Source organism: Lycium ferocissimum, chromosome 8 (assembly GCF_029784015.1).
Source record: "Lycium ferocissimum isolate CSIRO_LF1 chromosome 8, AGI_CSIRO_Lferr_CH_V1, whole genome shotgun sequence".
NCBI classification, from domain to species: domain Eukaryota; kingdom Viridiplantae; phylum Streptophyta; class Magnoliopsida; order Solanales; family Solanaceae; genus Lycium; species Lycium ferocissimum.
Window position 1 is genome coordinate 42,364,968 of NC_081349.1, and position 9,690 is coordinate 42,374,657.

Below are 9,690 nucleotides of genomic sequence, written 5' to 3' on the forward strand. Positions count from 1 at the left end.
AAAATCTCTCATTATTCTTGTCTCTCTAAATTCTCGTCCTTGTCTCGCTTTTAACAAACTTGAACTACTAGTCAAGAAAATTAAGAAAGATTTTCTTTTAAGATTAAGAAATCAAAGATTAGGACCAGCCTTAAACCCAGACTGACTCAATGACTTGTACTTTAATCTAATACAATTAACCTTTTGTGTTAACTATACATAATCTCTTGAGGTTGTATAAGTTCCAGCTCCAAACTCATGTATGAGATTGGTCTTCCTTAAATATAAATCAATAGGTATATTATTGATCCAAATCTATAACATGGGAAGAAACTTTCATCCCATTGAACACTTAGTCAGAGCAATTGAATTTCAAACTCAGATTGTGCATTATTTTCTTCTGGTTCATACAAAAAAGAATTGCTCTTTATATCAAGCTTGTCTTCTCCAGTCATATCTGCAATATATTCCTTAATCTTTAGGGATGAATCTTGCAGTTGAGGGTTTCCTGACACTGTGATAGACTTTAGTGAAGCAATATCCCAAAACTGTCTGGGATCTCTATATGACAGTCTTCTATTTGTAATTCCTCGAGCAAGGGAAAGGATTCCTCTATCTTAACCCACCATTCAGAAAAAGACACCTCATACATGTTAGAAATGACATCTAGCTCTGCTGGTCCACTGGTGAGCTTCCTAATTATCAGGTTTGTCTCCTCCTCAAATCCCACAATCATTTGCGTAATTAGCTTTGTTGATGACTTCCTTTCTACTGGCTTGTTGGGAGAGTTTGCAACTATGAGGCCCTTGTTCTTGGAGATCTTTTGCGGTACCTCTTCTTTAATAAGCTTAATATTTTTATAGTACCAGGAAGTAAGAAGATAAGCTGCAAGAGACCTTGATGTCTAACAAGAATTGAATTAATTGCATGTTCCGCCTCATATGCCACATCAAGAACACGAGTTCAAAGATTTCTCATTAATTTTTGTTGAGCATTCCGGAAGAATGATCTTATGAACTCTAAGTCTTCTTTTACTATCCCAATTTCTTTCTTTATCAAAGCAACTGAGTAAGCATTGGAATTTAACAAATTATTTAAGTTTCTGAGTAGAAGAGTCATGAAGAGTGGTCCATCACCCATGGGAAAACGGAGTTGAGATGGGTCTGCAGGGGACTTTCAAATAAACATGTTTGAGATCTTCCTTCAGCAGTTCAATACTTTCCAGCAAGTCTAGACTGCCACAGCTTGTTTCATTCCTATTCTCTTCATTCCTTGAGTTCTCTTCTAAGTTGTGAATTAGAATGGATACCTCCCTAGTAAGTGTCCCAACACGTGCCAAGAGAACAAATAATTTGTCATGATGAATAAAGTCCTTAGGTATATCAGTAAGAATAATTAATAGGAACTCTATCATGACTTGAATGTTTCGAGTTGAAGGGCTAGTTGTAATAGTAGTAGCCATGTGCCTTGTAGATGAATAAGATATTCTCTAAGAATGTCTGGAGAGGATTTTAGGAGATGCTTAATGAAGTGTCCAACTTTTGCTGACCTTGAAGCTTTCAAATTTGTAGAGCATATGTGCATAATCTCTAGTTCAGTAGGAATAACCTTCAAAGTAGATTAGCTAGCAGGGAATTGACTTGATCGAGTTCATTTTCACTTACCATATAAGTTTGATAAGCCACAAGGATAGAACAGAAGTGTCCTACTCTCTCAGCCATAAGTTGAAACTGAGGTAAGATATATTCAACTATCTTATGCTCAACATAACCAATTTCAATCCGTGAAAATCCCTTATATTGCCACATACACTATGAAGTGTTATACCCTATTTTAACCGGGTTAAATTAAGGTACAATATATTGGAGATTACTAAATTAATTAACTAACTTAAGGAGTCGCCACCTAATTAATTTAGAGGTGAATTAGGACACCTATCAATTACTTAATATTAACTCCGTTTAAAGTCTACTAAACTTAAGATTCTAGATAAGGGTTCAATTAATCTAAAGAGAAGGTGTTAAGCACCCTTTAAGATCCGTATTAAAACGGTTAACCGACCGGACTTAAAGTAATTAAAATAAGGCTAGAAAGGTCATGAAAACTTTATTTGCTAAAATGCAAGTTATGTTTTGAAGGAAGAATTCAACCATTGAATTTAGAGACATGACTTTTGAAAATACATTTGAAACAAAATTGGTGATGGTTTTCAAAACGTCGTTTCCCGATTAAAGTTAGGCTTTGTGCTTTTGACCAAAGAAAGCTTAAGACTTGTTTAAAAATATTCATGACTCAAAGTTGGTGAAAAGAATTACCACATCTAAATTATAAGAATTAGTTTCAAGGTTTTGAAATGACAAAATAAACTAACGTACTGCAAAAGCTATTTTTTTATGGTTATTTCATGCATTGCTAATCAGTAAAACTTGTTGTTGGTTATTAAAGCTAAGACAATATCCAGAATTAATTAAAGGATTAATTAGAACGCTTATTTTAAAGGCCTTTTAGTTAGAACTTAATCGTGGAAATAAGGCACTATTTTGATCCTAAATGAGATGAACTGAAGGCAGTAAAATCTTAAAGCAAACAAGGATAAACAATAATTAAATGGTAATGAAAATAATTAAAGATGATAAATTGTTTCATCCGATAGCCTAAATGAAGACTCTCGCTATTCCTTTACTGCTTATGCAGTGCAAGGGATCAAGGGAAATTCTAAATAGGGATATGCAGCGGTAGTGATTGACTCCATCATCGGGTTGAGGAGAGTCTTGTATTAAGACTCCATATTTGCTCCGAAGTGTTCATGCAAAAGAATGGACAGAGATAAAGATTAGATAACTCAACCTTTAATCGAGACTATTATTTCATATAATGAAAAAGTGACAATAATCTATAGCTATGATAAAACAAAAACAAAACAAAAAAAAAACAATAATCTGTAGCTCATGCCATTTACTATTTAAACAACCCCGAAGATCTAGTGGCTCTGAACAAAAGCAAAATAGCTTATATAGGTACAGGGAACATGGTGATAAGCACTAACACCTAAAACAAAAGCTATTATATTCAACTAGAGATTTTCATGAACTTAAGAAAGATTTTGGTATACACCTTTATATTTAAGTATTGGATTTAGAGTGATATTTATCTCTTAACATTAAACAAAAGATATGACAAACCAAAATTAGGAAAATTTTAGCAGTTTGTTACATACAAAATCCGAGGATCCTAATGGCAATCTCATGATTACTAGCTCAAAGTCTAATGACATCTAACCAAGGAAAACTAGGAAACTAGATCTAAACTTTAATATAATAATACTTTGACGGGTAATAAATCTATAAGGAATCATTTTCTTTTACGAAGGCGAACAAGTTAAACATTTAAACGGACAGTGGCACAAAAGGAAATAACACTAGTCATAGTAAATTAACAATGCAGACTTTTGTTAATGAGATTCACATAAGTTATTTTTTAACTCAAATGAAAGAAAGAGAGAACCAAAAAGTAATGCCTACAAAGTACAAACATCTTAAAAGTGTGATATTGAAACATGGAGATTGGAGACTATAATTTTAACATAATAATCCTCTTTTGGCACTTAATCATTTATTCACAGATCCAAATAGATGAAAACTAATACGTGGTTTTAACTACACGAAAAAGAAATACCCTAACATAAGCATCAGATCTTGTACTCGGGTTGTTAAAAAATGAACAGACCTATTACATGATTTTCTGAACAAACACACGATATTAACAGGAGAAGTAGTAAAAGAATGGTTTCGGATTATTACCTTCCACGAGAGCAGTGAATGGGGCTTTGAGGTCTTAGATCCACTACTACTCCACCAACAAAATGAGAACTAGAACTTGTAAATAACTAAAGTAGATAGACAAGAGTTGAGAGATTTTTATGGTTTCAAAACTTCGTTTTGGCTGGGGTATTAAGAGGAGTATTTATAGGCGAGGAACTAAGGTTTTAACTCTCATTTTTTGGGCGGGGTTTGAAGAACGAAAATGGTCATTTGAATAGATAATCAAATCTCTAAAAGTGCAGATTTTCTCCAGAAGTTTTTTGGCTTTTTTCGTTTGACCAAATTTTGTGACAGAGGTGAGAGGAAAATTTTAAAGAGTTTCACCAAAATGGAGCTACAGATTTTGATTTAGGAGTGAAGGGATTATTTTTTGCTCATAAGAGGAAAGAGGTGGGGTGGCTGCTAGGTGAGTGAAAAGGGTTTGACTTGATATTAAGTTAAAGGGGAATGGGCTACTCATTACTTTGGGCCGAATTAATTATGGGCTGAAAGTTTGGGGCTAAAATTGGCTGAAATGTACCCCTTTCCTCCCTCATCTTTAGACTTCCTCATCATATAAATATCATAATTATCATACACACTATTTCACTATATATAACCAAATATAAATATTATATGCTAAAGAAATCATATAAAATATTAATGAAGTGATAGTAAAGTCAATTATAATGGTATTAATTAGCATAATGACTATTATAGTAGTAATAATACCAAAAAATAATACTAACATATAGTGGGCGATAATTAGTGTAACTATACTAATGGTAATACTATTATTTTATTATTAATAAGAGTAATGATAATATTACTACCAATATAATAGTAGTAGTAAAATAGTAATAATCATAATAGTAGGTAAAAATACATTATTAATGACTAGGAAGCGTAAAGAAATTAATTGGAGGAAAAGAGGGACAAAATTGGGTGTCAACATGAAGAACCTCATATTGAGCCATTAACGGGAAGATCAACTCAGCACAACACTTGGTAGATAATTGATACGATCCCGAGGAGCACACATGATTCAAGATACTCCATCCAAGGCCGAGCCAAGGAATTCCTAGCCTTACAAGCCATGGTGATGCAAAGAGAGGTTTTGAAGACCTTTGAGGAGCCTCATAGGAGCGCATATGACGTGTGGATGATTGCTTGGTCGCGAGGAGTGAAGATGAGATGGAGGGAGACGATGGTGGCTATTGATGCAAAGCGGCTATTCTTTAAAATCAAGTCATCATCCCTAAAGAAGACTACCAAATAAGGCCCTTACTTCATTAAGGGTATTATTGCAATAACTAGCCTAGCCTTCTTTGGTCTATTTAGTATAAATACCATACTTGGTCATTTCATTACTTAGATTATGTTGAATTGAGATGAATACTCTAAATTGAGTGATAGTTTGTTTGGTGGAATCAGTGCCAATCTAGTGATTAGTGATAGTTAATCATGGTGGATTCCATTGTTGGCTATGAAACCATTTTCCATTGATTTTCAATTGAGTTGTTCATTTGTGGATTCATTTGGATTACTCTTGGTTAATTATCGAATAGTATAGGTTCGTTAGTAGGAATCGATTAGAAGGGTTTAGGTTTCATATACTTAAGTTTGCCTATAATTCCTTTACTAATTGGGTCTTACTCTATCTTTCTATTTCTCATCCCAATTTCTTCACTTCTCATCTTTGATTTCTAATCTATCTTTAGCTTTCGTGTATTTGTTGTTGAATCTGTGTCTTCCACAAGCCAGATCATATCATTTGGTACCAGAGCTTAGGCTAAAGAATTGTTCCTACAATTCTTAATCCTAGGTTCATCTTATTTTGAAAAAAAAAAAAAACCAAAAATTTAGAAATTACCAAAAAAATTCATTTATGGTGTGATTTGGACGTTTTTGAGGTTAGATATGAGTTCCTTGATATCAAATCCAGCTAGGTTTCGATTTTGGAGGCATTTGGACAAGATTTGGGTCAGTCACCATTGAAGACCTCAAGCTTTTGAAGAACACAAATTGGGTCTTGGTGATTAAGGGTGAAATTGACTTCAATTGATAGTGGGCTTTGTTTTCCTAGCAAAGGGGAGCTTAGATCCAAAATTTGGTAGAAAAATGAGTTGGGATTAAGGTACTTGGAATTTTGAATGTTCTTCATGTTTTTGAGCATCTTCATAAATTCATCTTGAAAAAGTAGACCAAAAAGAAGGTTTGATCCAAAAAAATTCATAGTACAAGTGAAAAGGTGTTTTTTCAGCCCAAAAGGAGTAATTACTAGGTTGTGTGGGCCCAAGAAAGTCAAAAAGGTTAGAAAATTCAGCCCAAGATCCAAGAATTTGAGTACGTGACGTCATCACTGAAGCCATTATATGGTCCCATTACACGGACCGTATAAAATTCACGGCCCGTAAACTTGACAATCAAATTGAAGTCAAGAAACATTGCTTACTGTTCCTGATATACGGTGAGAAAACACGGACCGTAAAATTGGTCCATTGTCCACCGTAAATTTGGGTCAAAAAAATTCTGAGCTACTGTTTCTGTTTTACGGTACCATTTTACAGTCCGTTAAATATTACACGAACCGTATAATACACGACTCCAACCGTAGATTTGAAGTATATTTTCAAGTCTAAATTTTATTTCATCTCACTTCAATTTTTCAAAAAATTCTTGAGCCTTGATTGTTAGTTGGTTTGTGTCCCTATTTCTTAGGTAGGGGACGAAAAAAAAAGTATAGAAATTTTAAAAATTTAGTTGTTTTAAATTGATACCTTAGATCAATTGAGGCTTCGAGACCGCGCTTTCAAGTTATCACACAGTTGACCCCGACATTTTATTTCGTTCCATATTCTCGCGTTTCGTCTTGTGTCTCTCAACTAGTATCCATTTGGTAGTTGTTCCTACTTGTGTTTACTAGTTCTTGAGTCCCATTTCTTTTTCAAGCTTTTCTCGTTTTAACCTTGTTGAAGTTCTTTTCTCGTTTTAACCTTGTTGAAACTTCTTTGGTTCAAGTCCTTTAGTTTAATCGAGTAGTCCATCTTTCAATTAACAAGAATCTATTCTTCTATAAAGATTTGCAACCTTGTGAATTGATTTGGATAAGCGGTTTGTGGCCAACTTCAGAAGGACACTAGAGTGAGGTAAGGTAAGTGCAAATACAAGTGACGTGAGGAACTTTACTACTAACCTTGTAATCGCTCGTTTTGTAAGTACAAAAAGGGAAGACATAAGCAGAGGAGAGATAGGGGATCATGTCATCCATAGCCTCGGATTCTTGTGATGACATGGAGAGTTATGCCTCTAGTAATGGAGGATATGACTACGAAAGTGATGGAGGTTATGAATATGAAGGTGCTAGAAACTTTGGAGATGATAATGGTCAATATGGTGTTGATAGTGCTCATGGGCATTGTGATGAAGATGGTCGATATGATCATGGACAAGATGGTGGTGAAGAGTACCACTCCGAAAGTGAATATGAGACGAATGGTTCTCATGGGTCCTATGAAGAAGGTGAAGGAGTAGAAGAATCTTATGGAGAGTCCTATTGTAAAAACGAAGGCCATGAAGGCTCTCATCCTACACAACATGCATATGATGGCGACTTGAGGTACATTCCTTCCTCACATATGCGTTATGAATTAACTGAAGGTGATCCTCTTGAAACGGGAAGTTATGATGAGCTTGAAGCTTATGCTTACATGCCTTGTGATGAATATGGACATGAAGATAGTGAATTTGAACATGATAATTGTGAAGAATCTTCTAGTAAATATACATGTACATCGCATCGTGTTACTTCCTATTCCAAGAAGAGTGGTATAAGTGTATGGGTTGGAGAGAGGAGGAGTCATCCTAGAAAGAGAAGAGAGTATACATTTCCTACTTCAAGAAAATTAATGAACCATGCTTCTTATCCTAATACGAGGGTGTCATGTTTCCAATATAGGTATGATATAGAAAATACGAGGGAAGTATTGGTGGGTGATGGAAGTAAAGGAAATGCAATGTTTCAAGGAAGAAAAGACCCGAAGAGGCGAATTCTTGAGACGAAAGTACATCTACTTGGTAGTGTGGGGTATGTCCTTATGTTAGATGATAATATTTATGGCAACTACCTTTCCCCTCAAGCGGTTGAAGAATTGGGTATAGAATGTGTGATGAAACAAAACCCTTACTATGATCAAAGAGGGTACTTGGTTGATAGGAGCGCGAAGGTGTTCTTTACCCATGGAAACTACCAAGAGGAAATTTGGTGTGATGTGCTTCCCTTAGACAATCGCCCCTTGTGTTTGGGAAATCCTTGGCTCCAAGAACATAAGGTTTCATATGGGCAAGAATGGTACAAGTATCTAGTGGACAACAGATGGAGACTTCTCTTTTCACCCATACTCCCTAAAGAAAAAGCAAGCGCAAGTGACTCACCTCCTATGGTGAGTGGTCCCGGTCTTTCACAATGGGGGAAGGAGTACAAACATTCGAACAAATGGAAAAGCAACTACACCTAATGATGGAAAGCTTGGTCAATGAGCAATAAATGAAGGAAGAGAAATCCCCTCCAAGTGAATCCAAAAGGGAAGTGGAAGTGAAGGGTTCACCTAACCCTTCTCAAAGAGTAATTAACACTTGTCTCAACTCCCATGACATTGAGAGAGAAAAAAGATTGAGAGGAGGAAGGGAGTGAAAAGTGATAACTCTAGAGTAGAAAAAAAAGAGGTTGAGAAGAGTGATGTGAGAAGGTTTTCACGACCTATTTCTAACCCTTGTAACTTTTCGTTCTTCTCTAGTTGTCTTGATAATGGTGCAGGTATTCTTAGAAGCAAACTGAATGATGAACCTCAAACTTTGAAAGTTAATGAGGTAATTGAAGGCGTCCCGAAGGAGCAAATGGGCTCCTAAGTTGAAAACCACGGTAAAGAAGATGCTTTGTATGAACTTCAAGGTAAAATAGTTAATCTTAACACTTCAAATGATTTGAATGACCATGTTATTAAAATGATGTGAATGATAGCTTGTCCTTATGTGAGCTTAAGGAGTCTTTACCATGTGTTCCAACACTAGTTCTTTAAAGCTTGTTGATAATGTTGTTGATAGGGGTGTTCCAACACTAGTTGATCCTATTGATAACCGAATTGGTCCTTCTTGTGAGATCAATTTGTGTCTACCTAGTGTTAACACTTGTACTTCAGAGATCCCTTCGAAAATCTTTTTCAAATACAACAATTCGTATCTTCCCCGAATTAGTGAATTAGACGTGATTCCTTTGTCCGAGAATAAGAAGTGGTGGGTCAATTTTCATAAATTTCATTGTAAATGTGAAATAGTTATACAAATAAAAATGCGGGAGAGATAACAAAGATGCAGGGTCGTTTGTCTGCTTGGCTAGTCAAGCATGGGCTCAAAGAGTAATTAACACTTGTCTCAACTCCCATGACATTGAGAGAGAAAAAAGATTGAGAGGAGGAAGGGAGTGAAAAGTGATAACTCTAGAGTAGAAAAAAAAGAGGTTGAGAAGAGTGATGTGAGAAGGTTTTCACGACCTATTTCTAACCCTTGTAACTTTTCATTCTTCTCTAGTTGTCATGATAATGGTGCGGGGTATTCTTAGAAGCAAATTTGAATGATGAACCTCAAACTTTGAAAGTTAATGAGGTAATTGAAGGCGTCCCGAAGGAGCAAATGGGCTCCTAAGTTGAAAACCACGGTAAAGAAGATGCTTTGCATGAACTTCAAGGTAAAATAGTTAATCTTAACACTTCAAATGATTTGAATGACCATGTTATTAAAATGAGTGTGAATGATAGCTTGTCCTTATGTGAGCTTAAGGAGTCTTTACCATGTGTTCCAACACTAGTTCTTTAAAGCTTGTTGATAATGTTGTTGATAGGGGTGTTCCAACACT

At 35.4% G+C, this 9,690-nt stretch overlaps 1 pseudogene; it reads right to left on the reverse strand.

The window, feature by feature from the left end:
• Positions 1 to 335: 335 nt before the first annotated feature.
• LOC132066379 (uncharacterized) lies at positions 336 to 1,787 on the reverse strand (annotated as a pseudogene).
• Positions 1,788 to 9,690: the final 7,903 nt, after the last annotated feature.